General features: G+C 41.4%; 1 protein-coding gene and 1 long non-coding RNA gene across 4 annotated transcripts in view; one reads left to right on the top strand and one right to left on the bottom strand.

Annotated features, from left to right (window-relative positions):
* Positions 1 to 15297, top strand: part of LOC110150686 (cytidine monophosphate-N-acetylneuraminic acid hydroxylase) — a 293016-nt gene that overhangs the window by 176027 nt on the left and 101692 nt on the right. The window lies entirely within an intron of this gene.
* LOC110138448 (uncharacterized) overlaps positions 1 to 15297 on the bottom strand; it is a 77665-nt gene that overhangs the window by 60382 nt on the left and 1986 nt on the right. For both annotated transcript variants that reach the window (XR_011483859.1, XR_011483860.1), the window contains 2 exons: positions 5388 to 15265; positions 4200 to 4305 (listed from right to left, as the gene is read on the bottom strand). This is a non-coding gene — a long non-coding RNA (uncharacterized lncRNA). The remainder of the gene's footprint in view (positions 1 to 4199; positions 4306 to 5387; positions 15266 to 15297) is intronic.

The following is a 15297-nucleotide window of genomic DNA, read 5'->3' as shown; positions in this document are numbered from 1 at the left end:
AAAGGGGAGTGTTGACTCTTGATTTTTATATAGGTGGGCTGGGCCTGCTCACAGAAACTGCTCATTAGGGAAAGGCAGGGACCTGAGCTAGCCATGCCCACTGGTAGCCAAAGGCAGGTTGTTTCTACTTTGCAGAGGCATTCTAGAATAATTGTGCTTGGCCACAGCTGCCATTCTTTTTTGCTTCCTCTATGTTGGTTGAAAAAGTCCTGAGAAAATTCAAACTATCCTCCACTGACCTTATAGCTCCCCCTCTTCCTTTTCTAAGTGACATTTAAGGGCTCCCTTTGTATATCTGATACATTTCAACATGGTTTTTCATAATATTCCCCTACTCACTTTTCAAATCTCAATAGGTTGCTTCCAGCTTCAATAAGATACCAGATATTGAATACCTAGTATAAGGTAGATATTTCAGTTGGAGAATTTAGTTGCAAACTTACTTTAGTTAGTGCAAGCAGTACAGAAAGTTGTTAAAACATATTAGTGTCTAGCAGGGCCAGAAAGTCAGACATGGAGGTTAAGGAACCAGGAACAATGCCCAGATTATAATGCTGAACACTTCAAAGACTGGACACAGTTCTGGACAGAAGATGCAACTGCTGGGCTCCTGGTCAGTTCTGCCTCTGTAGGCTGAATGCCTCCACACCACTCTCGTCAGAAACAATTCTTTCTGGAATCTCCTTATTCATGTCACTCTTCTGAACTGGTGATTTTTCTGGGTATTCCTGACTGACAGACTCTAAGTCCTATGTGTGTGTGTGTGTGTGTGTGTGTGTGTGTGTGTGTGTATCCCAGCCACAAAGGAGGCTGGAAAAGTGAGTTCTGGTTTCTATGCTGGGAAGTCAAGGATTCAAATGTTGGGGAATTATCCAAATAAATTAAAGATGCTAAAAAGTTGCCAGAAAGCTTGACAAAGATTTGCTATCTAGGTAATCAGTAAATAGAATCTCTTTTTCACAGAAAAAAATTAACAAACTGGAATGGATACATAAACATGTTAGCTGTATCTCAGGCAAAGTTCAGGCAAAGTTCACTATGAAACTTTATTATGAAAACCTTCAAACATATGCTAAACTTCAACTTTATATCAATTCTTGGTTAATCTTGTTTTAGTTGTGTGTTGTGCCCCATTTTCCCTGATTATTTTGAAGCAAGTCATAAACACCAAGTCTTTTCATTCATAAATCTTTTGGCATGTATCTCTAAGAAATGAGTATTACTTGCGAATTTTCAGTTTTGGAGAAGCAGTAAGGCACATCCACTTGTCTGGTTTTGCAACAGTAGTCAGATTCCCCTTCAGGATCACAAATATTTATCTAGTAAACACTATGGGAAGATACTGGAATAGGTAGCTCATATTCTTCAGGCGTTTACAACCTATTCATTTATTTACCCATTCACCAGGTCAATAAAAGGTTAATAAGTACCAGCTATCTTTCCCATACCTGGCTCAATACAGAGTTTAATAAAAATATAGTCATTGCTTAAAGGGAGCTTTTTGTTGTTGTTGTGGACCATTTTTTAAAGTCTTTATTGAATTTGTTACAATATTGCTTCAGTTTTATGTTTTGATATTTTGGCCGCAAGGCATGTGGGATCGTAACTGCGTGACCAGGGATCAAACCCACACTGCCTTCCAGTGATGGCAAAGTCTTAACCACTGGACCGCCAGGCAAGTCCCTTTCAGGGAACTTTGATGGAGAACAGACAAAGGTCTGATGTGTTAAATAAAAAAGGAGGAGATAAACTATTAGTTAGTTAAAGAGATGTCATAAGCACTATGTGATCACAGAATGAATCAAGAAAACAGTAGACAAAATCCTCTAAGTTTTTATGGAAAAATTTTGATATGCTAGTTCCCAGTTACTCATAGGTAGAAATTACATACCTATTGAATGTAGTTGAATATCTTTGATTCAATGCAAGTACAGATATATTATACACACTTTAAAACAGAGACAAAAAACATTGTCTAACATATTTGCTAAAATTTCCCTTTGGGGGAATTCACAAAAGCACAGAAAGCCCCCAAATGTATTGTTTATTTTTACGCAAATATTATGTTATTCAGAGTTATATCACTTGGAAGGGATATACTAGCAGATGTGTAACTTCAATGATTTCCAAACCCAAAGAGGCAAATATCTGATTTGTTATGTCTATAACAAGTTGGTTTGAGTGTGAAGAAGGAAATATAGCCTTCCATGTATCTAAGTAAAACATGCATAAATGATACCAGAACTGAGCTGAATTTAAAAGTTTTCAACTCAGATTTTGTAAGTGCAGCAGTCTCCCAACCCTCTATTTCCATCATTTTCGGTGGAGACTGAATTGTAAACAAGGAAAGAGCTCCATTCGGACAGGACAAATTGTTCTAGTCTTTGGACAACCCTCAAATTGCTGAACTCTGAACACATGACCTACATAGGATAGCATATCCCTAATTGACACCATCCATAATATCTCGAGTACCTGGATGTATAAAGTGTAATAATTCATGTAAAAAAAAAAATAGGGCAAAAGTTACCTTAAAAGTAAAGTTAGAGTTTCCCTAGTGTGTATGGCAAACTAACCTGGGAGGGAGAGAACCTTCTGAGTGAACAGGTACTTGGCTAGGTTCTTTTTCAGCCTGCATTATTTGTACATGTCACCAAATTTGGAAGTGGCTGTCAAAGAGATCATAATAGTGACTAAGATGCTCAAAAACAAAGTGCTTTTCAAAGACCTTCCTTGTGTTGAGCAATTGAATGGGTACTCCTATAGTCATAGGGAAAATTCTTTCTAAAATTTCTTGGAAGATGAAGAAAAATGTGGAAAGTGAAGAAAGGGATAAGAACTTCCGTGCCTTTGTCCACAGAAAGTGGATGTCAAAGGGCTGTCTGTGTGATACTAGGGTTCTGCACTGTATTCTCAGGTTTCTGGAGGGAAAATGTGATTTCCTGAAAAGAGGTATTGATCGGCCTCTCCATTTTCATCATAAAAGTAGACTGGAGGTTGCTGATGTAACTTTATTCTTATTGGGCATTTGACTCCTAACTGTTTCATGGCTGTGCAGAATAGAACTAACAAGTTTGAACAGCGTCTTTTGACAAGCTGACTTATGAGGCTGGCTCTTGGCTAGCAATTGGGAATTTAAATTTGGGAAGTGTTCCCATGACTAACTGGTAAGATGGGCTCATTGAGCCCAAACCATTTGTACAAACAGTATGGTTTACATCAAACACCTGATTTTCTTCTGGGAGTCAGGAATCTGGCTATATACCAAACAGGGGGTACCTATGTGACTGGCCTCCAATAAAAACCCTGGGTGCTGACTCTCTAATAAGCTTTCTTGTTTGGGAACAGTTCGTCTGTGTCATTGCAGCTTGCTGCTGAGGGTATTAAGTGCATCCTAAGGGACTGCCTTGAGAGAGGACTGAAAGCTTGTGCCTGGTCCCCTTGGACGTCGCCTCACGTACCTTTTTCTTTTGCTGATCTTGCTTTGCCTTCTTTCACTGTAATAAATCATGGCCAGAAGGTCGAATATATGCTGAGTCCTGTAGTCCTCCTAACAAATTATCAAATCTGGGCATGGTCTTGAAATCTTCCAACACAGTTGGAAGATCTATTGGGCTTATTTAAAGAAGCATGAGGGACTTCCCTGGTGGTCCAGTGGTTAAGAATCTGCCTGCCAATGCAGGGGACCCACGTTTGATCCCTGGTCTGGGAAGATTCCATATGCCTCAGGGCAACTAAGCCCGTGTGCCTTAACTACTGAATCCACCAGCTGAAGCATCCTAGAGCGCATGCTCGGCATCAAGAGACGCCACCGCAATGACGCCCATGCACCTCAACTGAGGGCATCCCCACTTCTGCAACTAGAGAGAGCCCATGCGTAGCAACGAAGATCAGCGTAGCCAAATAAATAGATAAAAAGAAAAGTATAAGAGGAGGATGAGAAGATGATGGCCTTGCATTTTGGAGAATTGCCATCGTCTTTATATTTATTACACTTATTAAGGTAAGATCAATGTGCTCTGGGGGTGAGGTTATAGACCTTAGAATGGAAAAGTGTGAGATAAGGAGCCCAACTATGACTTGAGCAAGTAACTTTGCCAATTAAAGTTTCACTATCTTTACATATAAAATGTAGATAACAATATTTACACCAAATAATTACTCCAGAGATTAAATGAGATAATGTGTCTAAAACTTACCTCTGTATTTAGCACAGAATCATAATTCAATACTGTTGCTGTGATTAAAGGAAGACAGTACTGAGTTGTATCTTCAAATATTCTTCTAGTTGAAAACATAGCATATCTATGGTAGAGAAAAATCTAAATTATTCCTGATATTGAAGAAAGATTATAGAAATAAGGAACTATACTTATATATTATCTTATATAAAATATATGCATTATATTTCATAATATTCATATTTCATACATTATGAATAGAAAATATTCACAATATGTATGGGCTTTCCAGGTGGCTCAATCAGTAAAGAATCTGCCTGCAATGCAGGAGATCCAGGTTCGACCCCTGGATTGGGAGGATCCCTTGGAGAAGGGCATGGCAACCCACTCCAGTATTCTTGCCAGGAGAATTCCATGGACAGAGGGGCCTGATGGGTCTGTGGGCTTGCAAAGAGTTGGACACCACTGAGTAACTTGCACTTTCACTTTCAAAATATGTACATAAGATACATATATGATATTTCAACTTAAACTTTTTCACATTATAAAGCTAATACACGCTGTTAAAAGCATTTAAATGATAGAAAAATATAAAAAATAGAGAGTGAAGTTCCTCCATAATTTTACATCTTCCCTCCAAGATCTGGTGCTTATTCTTTTAGGTTTCTTTATGTGTATATAGACACACACAATTTGAAAGAAAAAGTGGATCACATTACCCATATTGTTTCATGTTCATTCACTAATATATCTTGGCACTTGGCATTTCCATGTCATTCCATGTAGGGCAACCTCATATTTTAAAATGAGAGTTGGTTTCCCATTGTTTGGACCTGCCTTAGCCTGTTTAACCAAGCCCCTTCTGATGAACATTTGGATTAGGTGTAAAGTGAAGTTATTATAGACAGGGTTCCCATAAGTAAATTCTACATTTTATTTTAAATTTTTTAAGAAGTCTTTTTGCTGCACCATACAGCATGTGGGATCCCAGTTCTCCAATCAAGGATCAAACCTGTGACCCTGTATTGTCAGTGTGGTGTCTTTACCACTGGACTGCCAGCGAAGTCCCAGTGAATGCTACATTTTAGAAAATGGTTCCTGCTTTCTTCACTCCATTAGGAGAAATGATAAAAGCATGAAAAGGGGGAAAATAAATAAAAAAAAGTCTGGCTTTTTTCTCTTAACTAAATTGAGAGATAGACTTACTTAACGTGGGCTGAGAGAGCTTGACTCATTCAACTTGCCTCCAAGGGCAACTTCAAGGTCAGGCAAGCTTAGACTACCAGCCAATCAGAATCTGATTTCTAAAAGAAAACTGAAATGAAAAGGCTGTGTTCAAACAAAATTGAGATTGTAAAAGGTTGTACAGTGATTGATGTCTCCTTAAAAATTTGGCCTGGTTTGGATCCTGATTTGACCCAGAATATATATGAGACAACTGGGGGAATTTGACTACCAACTGGATACTTGATATTAAAGAATTTTAAACAAATACATTAGATTTGGTCATGATGTTATAATTACATTGATTAGAATCCTCAAGTTTCAGAGATACACACTGAGATCCTCGAAGATAAAATCATGATGTCTGGAGTTAGCTTCAGAATCATCCAGCTGGGGAGGAAAGAATTGTCTATATAAGAATATACAATGAGGCAATGATAGTCTCTTTGATAAGTGATGCTGGCAAAACTGGAAAGCTATGTGCAAAAGAATGAAATTAAAACACTTCATAACACCACACACAAAGATAAACTTAAAATGGATTAAAGACTTAAATGTAGACCAGAAACTATAAAACTCTTAGAGGAAAACATAGGCAGAAAACTTGATGACATAAATCAAAGCAAGATATTCTATGACCCACCTCCTAGGGTAACGGGAATAAAAACAAAAATAAACAACTGGGACCTAATTAAACTTAAAAGCTTTTTGCACAGCAAAGGAAACTACAAACAAGGTGAATAGACAATCCTCAGAATGGGAGAAAATAATAGCAAAGGAAACAACTGACAAAGAATTAATTTCCAAAATATACAAGCAGCTCATACAACTCAATACCAGAAAAACAAACAACCCAATCAAAAAAGTGGGAAAAAGACTTAAACAGACATTTCTCCAAAGAAGACATACAGATGGCTGACAAGCACATGAAAAGATGCTCAACACCACTCATTATTAGAGAAATGCAAATTAAAACTACAATGAGATACCACCTCATACTAGTCAGAATGGCCATCATCAAAAAGTCTACCAACAATAAATCCTGAAAAGGGTGTGGAGAAAAGGGAAACTTTTTACACTGTTGGTGGGATTGCAAATTGGTACAGCTGCTATAGAAGACAGTATAGAGATTCCTTAAAAAGCTAGGAGTAAAACCACCATATGACCCAGTAATCCCACTCCTAGACACATACACTGAGGAAACAAAAATGGAAAAAAACACATGTACCACAATGTTCATTGTAGCACTCTTTACAATATCTGGAACATGGAAGCAACCTAGATGTCCATCAACAGATGAATGGATAAAGAAGTTGTGGTACATATATACAATGGAATACCATTCAGCCATAAAAAGGAACACATCTGAGTCAGTTCTAATGAGGTGGACAAATCTAGAGCCTATTATACCGAGTGAAGTAAGTCAGAAAGAGAAATATAAATATCATATACTAATGCATATATACGGAATCTAGAAAGATGGTACCAATAAATTTATTTTCAGGGCAGGAATGGAGAAACAGACATAGAGAACAAATCTATGGACATGGGGAGGGGAGGAGGGAGAAGGTAAGATGTATGGAGAGAGTAACATGGAAATTTACAATACCGTATGTAACATAGATAGCCAATGGGAATTTGCTGGATGACTCAGGGAACTCAAACACAGACTCTGACAGGATGAAGAGTGGGATGGGGAGGGAGATGGGAAGGAGGTTCAAAAGGGAGGGGACAGTGTGTACCTAAGGCTGATTCTTGTTGATGTATGACAGAAAACCACAAAATTCTGTAAAGCAATTATCCTTCAATTAAAAAAATTTTTTTTAAAGAATTGCCTATAAATGTGCATGTGTGAGGGTGTGTGAATAAATTATATAAGTTGGATTAAGGGAGTTGATGGTATCATTCTTTCTGCTTTTGTATAGTGTGAAATTTTCTGTAAGAAGTTGAAAAAACAGCTAGGCCTTGATGACTAATTATGCCTGTGGAGGCAGAAAGAAGTGGTGAAAGGATGTGAGGGTGAGAAAAGGGCACTTTATCAGAGTTGATTGGTACTAATAATGGAATTTTATTCCCCTGGCCTTTGTCCAAGGGAATGGAACTTTTTATTCTTAAGGTCATTGACTCATGGGAGGAAATGAAAGCAAACCAGGACATGAGCTTTTAATTTTAAAAGATTTCTTTTAAATAAAGAGAAAGCATTGCCTTTAAAAATTCAAGAAAGAGGTCACAAAATTTGAATAAGAATCTGCAGTAATAACAATGAATGAGAAATAAACATGCCCAAATTAATGTTGCAGTCAGTCAGTTCAGTAGCTCAGTCATGTCCAACTCTTTGAGACCCCATGGACTGCAGCACGCCAGTCCTCCCTGTCCATCACCAGCTCCCGGAGTTTACTCAGATTCATGTCCATCGAGTTGGTGATGCCATCCAACCATCTCATCATTTTCTCCTCCGGCGTTCAATCTTTCCCAGCATCAGGGTCTTTTCCAATGAGTCAGCTCTTCGCATCAGGTGGTCAAAGTATTGGAGTTTCAGCTTCAGCATCAGTCCTTCCAATGAATATTTAGGGCTGATTTTCTTTAGGATGAACTGGTTGGATGTCCTTGCTGTCCAAGGGACTCTCAAGAGTCTTCTCCAACACCACAGTTCAAAAGCATCAATTCTTTGGGCTCAGCTTTCTTTATAGTCCAACTTTCACATCCATACATGACTACTGGAAAAACCATAGCTTTGACTAGATGGACCTTTGTTGGCAAAGTAATGTCTCTGCTTTTTAATATGCTGTCTAGGTTGGTCATAGCTTTTCTTCTAAGGAGCAAGCATCATTGCTTCCAAGGAGCAAGCATGGCTGCCATCACCATGTGCAGTGATTTTGGAGCCCAAAAAAATAAAGTCTGTCATTGTTTCCCCATTTACTTGCCATGAAGTGATGGGACCAGATGCCATGATCTTAGTTTTCTGAATGTTGAGTTTTAAGCCAACTTTTTCACTCTTCTCTTTCACTTGCACCAAGAGGCTCTTTAGTTCTTCTTTGCTTTCTGCCATAAGGGTGGTGTCATCTGCTATCTGAGGTTATTGATATTTCTCCTGGCAATCTTGATTCCAGCTTGTGCTTCATCCAGCCCAGCATTTCTCATGATGTACTCTTCATAGAAGTTAAATAAGCAGGGTGACAATATACAGACTTGACGTACTCCTTTCCTGATTTGGAACCAGTCTGTTGTTCCATGTCTATTTCTGACTGTTGCTTCCTGACCTGCATACAGATATCTCAAGAGGCAGGTCAGGTGGAGGTGTGGGTCAGTGGTGGCCTGCTGCAGGGTTGAGGGCACTGAGTGTAATAGTACATGCATGGGACTTTTTGAAGGAGGTCGCCATTATCTTCATTACCTCCACCATAGTTTGGCCCCAGGTAAATAACAGGGAGGGAACACAGCTCCACCCATCAACAGAAAATTGAATTAAAGATTTACTGAGCATGGCTCAGCCCATTAGAACAAGACCCAGTTACACCCTCAGTCAGTCTCTCTCATCAGGAAGCTTCCCTAAGCCTCTTATCTTTCTCAATCAGAGGGCAGCAGACTGAAAACCACAATCACAGAAAACTAACCAATCTGATCACATGGATCACAGCCTTGTCTAACTCAATGAAACTATGAGCCATGCTGTGTAGGGCCACCCAAGACAGGTCATGGTGGAGAGTTCTGACAAAACATGGTCCACTGGAGAAGGGAATGGCAAACCATTTCAGTATTTTTGCCTTGAGAAACCCATGAACAGTATGAAAAATTAATGTTGCAAACAGTGGTAAAAAAATGGTGTCAAAATTGATCTTAAAGATTAAAGGAGAGAGAAATTACTCCTGATCTGGGTGGGAGTGTCAAACAGCATGAAACAGTGATTTGTTTGGTCAGTAGATCTGGATCCAAATCTCCTCTCTGCCAGTTACTAGCTGTAATGTCACATTTAACCTCTCTGAGTATCAGTTACAGGCAGAACATCTTGCCAAACTTACAGCTTTGCTGTAAAAAATAGAAACATTGACAATGAATGACATAATTCTTGGCGCATATATTAAAAGTAATAGTTATGACTCATCCAAGTTGTTGAATGGCAGATATCAACACAACCTTGTAAACTCAATTATCTTCCAATTAAAAAAAAAGAAAATAGCTAACAACAACAACAACAAAAACTGCAGCCTGATAGTGTGGATATAATATTAACACTTTTCATATTCATTTTTCAAAGAAATGATAATAAGTCAATATCTTTGAGTTTAAAAAGTCATCTTTTTTTTCGACTGACTAGCATTCATTCCCTCTTCCTAACAGGACAGCCAATTTCAAGCACTTCTTCCCCATCATGTGTAGCCTTGATGGGAGAGTAATTCCAGTGGGCTGTCTCTCACTTTCTCTCATGACATTGGCAGAGCAAACTCTCTTTTGAGATTCTGACAACTGGCTTATCCCAGACATCCTGGAAGAGCATTCCTGCCAGGAAACAGATCCTTTAGTTCTTTTTTGCTCCCAGAGCTACCTAGGATCCTGCCAACTTCCAAGGCAAGTTCTCTTAGCTTCTTATTCATTTGCAGAGCTATCCATTTCTTCACAATAGCTCATTTGGTGGAGGTAGCCAGTGTTGGGTTTTCCCATTAGCAAGCAAAAATTTTCATTCTTTTATTCCAAATGATGGTTGCTTAAAGATTCTTGGAGAAAGAAGCTTTGTAGGAAACAGAGAAAGATGGGGCAGAAAGGTACAAGAGGAAGGAGGGGGAGACAAAGGAAGAAAGGCTAAATATTTTACATCCCTTCCCTGTCCCAGCAACAGCCAGATCCACCTCTCAACTGAAGCAGCTTCTTACTGTGGCCTGTACTTCAGATCCTACCCCTCCAAACTGCCCAGGGCCTATCTGCAACTTCACAGGCACATCCCTTGCATGTGTTTCCCCACCCATCAACCAACCAGTCATTCCATCCCTGCCCCACCCCTACCAAGCCCTCAGACCTGCCTCACCCTTGTTTGTCTCTATTAGACAATTATTTTAGGTTGACATATTCAGGTGAAGATGACCTGAAGTAGGAAATTAAGACCTGTATCTTTTCGCAGAAGTGCTCCTTTAAAAATAGAATCTAGGCCTGACAAGTTGTTGCTTTTTAAACAAACATATTATGACAAACCTAGACAACATATTAAAAAGCAGAGACATTTTTTTGGCTGAGTAATAGTCATAGATAGAATGCATTTGAGTCAGTTCTACTGAGGTGGATGAACCTAGCACCTATTATGCAGAGTGAAGTGAGTCAGAAAGAGAAAGATAAATACCGTATTCTAATGCTGTTGTAACCACGCGTCCCGGGAAACAAACTCAGAAGGACAATGCAGATAGTGGAGTGCAGTTAATTATACTGGTGGGCCCAAGGCATAGTCTCCTCTTAGCCAAGGACCCCAACCAGCATTTGTGAAAATCTTTGATACCCCATGTGTACATATCTGAACCCACCACCCCAAATTCGTTGAGACTTACATAAACAAAGGAAGGGTAAATACAATCACAATAACCCCATTATTCATATGTTATGTGTTCAAACAGTTAATAATCAATAAGCCCACGGTTACATTCCAACCAGTTAATAACTGATAAGCCTGTGATTACATTACGATAGATACAGAAAAAATTAGGCAGGGGTGATTAGAGTATGTTTTCTCTTAGGCGATGAATAACCTGGATATGATCTTCAAGGTTCCCCTGTCCAGAGGGGATCTTATCCTTCTGTTTTCATTTCCATAGGAACTAAGCCCAGAGTTCAGAGTCTATTGGAGAGGTGGCTGAGCATGATCAGCATGGACAGGCCTCAGATGGAGTCCAGACCCTATGAATTCCTTCTTTATTCTTCCCTCTTAGTTTCTGTAACGAGAATCATTTATTGAGATATATATTGTACTCTAGCCCTCCAGCCACCCACATGAGAGAACACTGTCAACCTCTGGGTTACAAAATTCACAAGGCATTGTAAGAAGCAGGGCCCACAAAGCAGAACTATCAAGGCAACTATAACAGTGGTAAATATAGTTTTTCACAAATCGCCCTTCATCCAAGATAGGACTGAAGTCCAGAAAGGAATGTTTTCATCTGACATTACTTTTACCTGGTTTTACCTGTCATCTAAAGCAGTCAATACATTGCCAGATAAGTCAGGAATGCATACACAACATTCAACCTTAATTATAGCACAGGTCCCTCCTTGAGCAGCTGTGAGTATGTCCAAAGCCATTCTATTATGAATTACTGCTTTTTTCATTTGAATTTGCGCTTCATTTAAGGCTTGGATGGCTTTTGTTCTATCTAGGAGGGCCTGTTTTGTGAAATTAGTCAAGGCCTCTACTTTAATCATAATATCTGTTGTCCCTATAGAGGGTATGAATAAGGCAGCAATATATTCATATCATTGAAAGACAGATCTTGTCCACCTAGCATGTAAATAAGGTAGATTTACCTTATTGTTGTAGGTTAGGTTTTTCTTACACTGGCATTTATATCAAATGTAACCCCATGACCCAAGACTATTGACTGTAGGTCATACACCAAGAGAGCAAGGAGAGGTTATGATTGAAAAGAGAGAGGAAAGTCTCCTTTTGTCATCCCAGAAAAGAGCAGAGTGGTTTAAAATCTCCTTGGCAGAGTGGTGACACCCACCAAGGAAGTCCATCCATCACTGACAGAGGCATAGCCCCACATACCCAGCAGTTGGAAGTGTTGTGGAAGTCTGCGTAGGAATGTGCCCATGAGATGAAAACATTGTCCTGAGTTGAAACAGAAGTTAAATTCAAAATCACGTTGATGAGGCCAAGCAGCAGGAGTTGATTGTGCAGCTTCATCCTCAAGGGGCTCTTCCGGGATCTTTTCTTCCTTTTTCTTAAGGATGGTCTTAGTCTCTCGAGGGTCAGCGAGGTCCTTCTGTGCAGGCCACTCAGGGTTTTGTTTGGGTCTGCATGGTATGTTTTCTTTACCCTAGTACGATGGATCTAAGGGACAATACCTGCAACTTTAACTGCAGTAGGGGTAGTTAGAATAACATAAGGGCCCTTTTACTGAGGGACTAGCAAATCATGTTTCTAATCTTTGACCCATACTTGGTCACCAAGTGTAAACTCATGAATCTGTTTAAAAGGGAGAATGGCACCTTTTCTTGTACAAAATTAGTTACCCAATTTATTACCTTACCCAGTTCCATCTGCTGTGAAATCTTATCCACCCCCCCCCCCCTTACCTGAGGCAAATTTGTTGACACCTGTTTTATTATGGGAGGGGGCCTCCCATACACAATTTCATATGGAGAATAGCCTTGGGACTGTGGGGTCATTCTGAGTCTGAGCAGAGCTGTCGGAAGCAAGTCCACCAAGGAACAGTCAGTCTCTATGATCCACTTGGAGAGTCTCTTTAAGTGTCTGGTTGGTTCATTCCACCATCTCAGAACTCTGGGCCTATATGCAGTGTGCAGTTTCCATTTGATGTTTAAAGTTTTGCTTACTTGTGGTACTAAATCAGCTACAAAAGCTGGGCCATTGCCTGAACCAATGCTGGTAGGAAGTCCAATTTGGGAACTATTTCCCTAAGCAGGCAACGGGCTACTTCTGATGCTCTTTCAGTCCAGGTAGGAAAAGCTTCTACCCATCCCAAGAATGTACATACCAAGACCAGCAGGTAACGGTAGTGTCGGTGAGGTTTCATTTCAGTGAAGTCCACTCCCAGGTGTTTAAAGGGCAGCGTACCTTTCAGCTGAATACCCAGAGGTTTTTGTCTGAATACCTGAGAGGCAGCATTAACCTGTGAGCAGGCAGCATGGCCTAGGTGGGTCGCTTGGTGTGTTTGTCTTACCAGAGTGTGTGCCAGCTCCTCCAGTACCAGTAATTTGCCACTTGGCACTTCCCACCATCTCTTTTCAGCCTTGATGGCCCCTTCCACTTTGGCTAACCTGACAGCCATTGTCCTTCTTTCATCAGGCTAGTGCCATCAGTATATAGGACCCAATTAGGGTCTGGAACCTTGTGTCCTTCTTTAAAACAAACCCCAGATACCTTACCTCCTCCTTGCAGATCTGTGCCTTCTTCGACACCTGGTAACCTGCTTCCATCAGCAGCTGGAGCAGTGCTTTTGTCCCTTTCCAGCATTTTTCCTTGGTCTTGGCAGCCAGCAGCCAGTCATCCCCGTATTGTAGGAGCCAACATCCATACTCTTCCGGATGGAATGAGTCCAGGTCAGAAGCCAAGGCTTCCCCAAAGATGGCTGGGGAGTTCTTAAACCTTTGTGGGGGAGTCCAGATGAGCTGTTGTTTGGTGCTCCCGACTGGATCTTCTCATTCAAAGGCAAAGATGGGCTGTGATGCTGGGGTGAGGCGTACGCAGAAGAAGGCATCCTTGAGATCTAGGCAAGTATAAACTTTAGTCCTCAGTGGGAGGAGGCTAAGTAAAGTGTAGGGGTTTGGAACAGTGGGGTGTAAAGTCACAGTAGCCTGGTTGACTAGCCTCAGCTCTTGTACAGGCCTATAGTCCTGTCCTCCTTCTTTTTTGACTGGCAGGATTGGCATATTCCAAGCCAACTGGCACTCTACTAGAATGCCCACTTGTTTCAATCTATTGATGTGGAGCAGTATGCCGGCCCGGGCCTCTATCGGTAGCGGGCACTGGCGCTTTCTAACCGGGATGGTGCCTGGTTTGAGCTTTATTATCACCGGGCTTGATGTTTAGTCAGCCCGGGGGGCGGGGGGGTGTTGTCTTCTGCCCAGACCTCAGGGAACAATTGAGTTAGCTCTCTCTCATGCTCTTTCGGCCCACCTGGTTCTTCCTTCGGCGGCTCATGCAACCTCCACTCATCTTGGGATGGTATTGAGAGAGACAGCAAATAAGTCATAGTGTCCATCTGGAAGGTGGGCCTCTCCTCGGGGGAGAAAGTCACTGGTGCTCCTGGCTTGGAGAGCAAGTCTCTTCCCAACAGGGGTACTGGGCACTCAAGAATGTGAGGGATTCATGAATCACTTGGTGTTCCCCCCATCAGACATTTTCTGGGCTGGCAAATGATTTAATCATCTCTTTTCCCAATACCCCAGTTATAGCGGTAGTCTTTTTGGACAGTGGTGCCACAGGTTTTGTTACTACCGACAGTTTTGCTCCTGTATCCACCATGAAGTCAATGTTTTGGTCCCCCAATTTTAAGGTTACCATGGGCTCTCAGGGACCTGATATCTCTGAACCCCGGCAGCCCTAGTTAATTTTCAAGTCAGCAAGCCCCACAACTGCGGGAGCTTCCTCTTCCTTCCTTGCCTTAGGGCATTCATTCTTTCAGTGGCCAAAAGCTCGGCATGCTGCACACTGGTTTGGCTGTAACGGGCCCCGGGGCCTCCGTTGGGACTGGTTGAAGGACTGTCCTGTCCCTGGGGCAGATGAGATTTTCCGGAGGGCCCGAGATAGACTTTCCCAGCACAGCAGCTAGCGCTGTAAGTCTCTGTTCTCTTTCGTTCCCTCTGGCTCTCTGGCAGAGCACAGTCTATGCTTAATTCCAACGTCTCCCTCCCCTTCTTGTCAGTACTCACCGGGAGAGGTGGGTGTAGCTTGGGCAGTTCGGCTGGAGCCGGATCCTGGAAGTGCTGGCCAGAGGCTCTGTCGCCGGGACCGGAGCCTGCCAAAACGGCGGCTCTGCCAACTCCGGGAGAGCTGGCGGAGGAGCAGCGGCTGCCGCAGGAACTTCACCTGGCCCTGGATCGGGCATGAAGGCAGCCTCCGGTCCTGGTGAAGCACTGGGAGGCAGGCGCGTCATTATCCAGCATGGGGGAGGGGCCAGGTCATCTCCGTCCAAATCCTGTAGAATTTTCTTTTTTATCATCAATTTTT

This window comes from Odocoileus virginianus, chromosome 27, assembly GCF_023699985.2.
Source record: "Odocoileus virginianus isolate 20LAN1187 ecotype Illinois chromosome 27, Ovbor_1.2, whole genome shotgun sequence".
Lineage (NCBI taxonomy): Eukaryota > Metazoa > Chordata > Mammalia > Artiodactyla > Cervidae > Odocoileus > Odocoileus virginianus.
The sequence above is the reverse complement of the archived record's forward strand: the minus strand, read 5'-3'. Positions and strand labels throughout refer to the sequence as shown.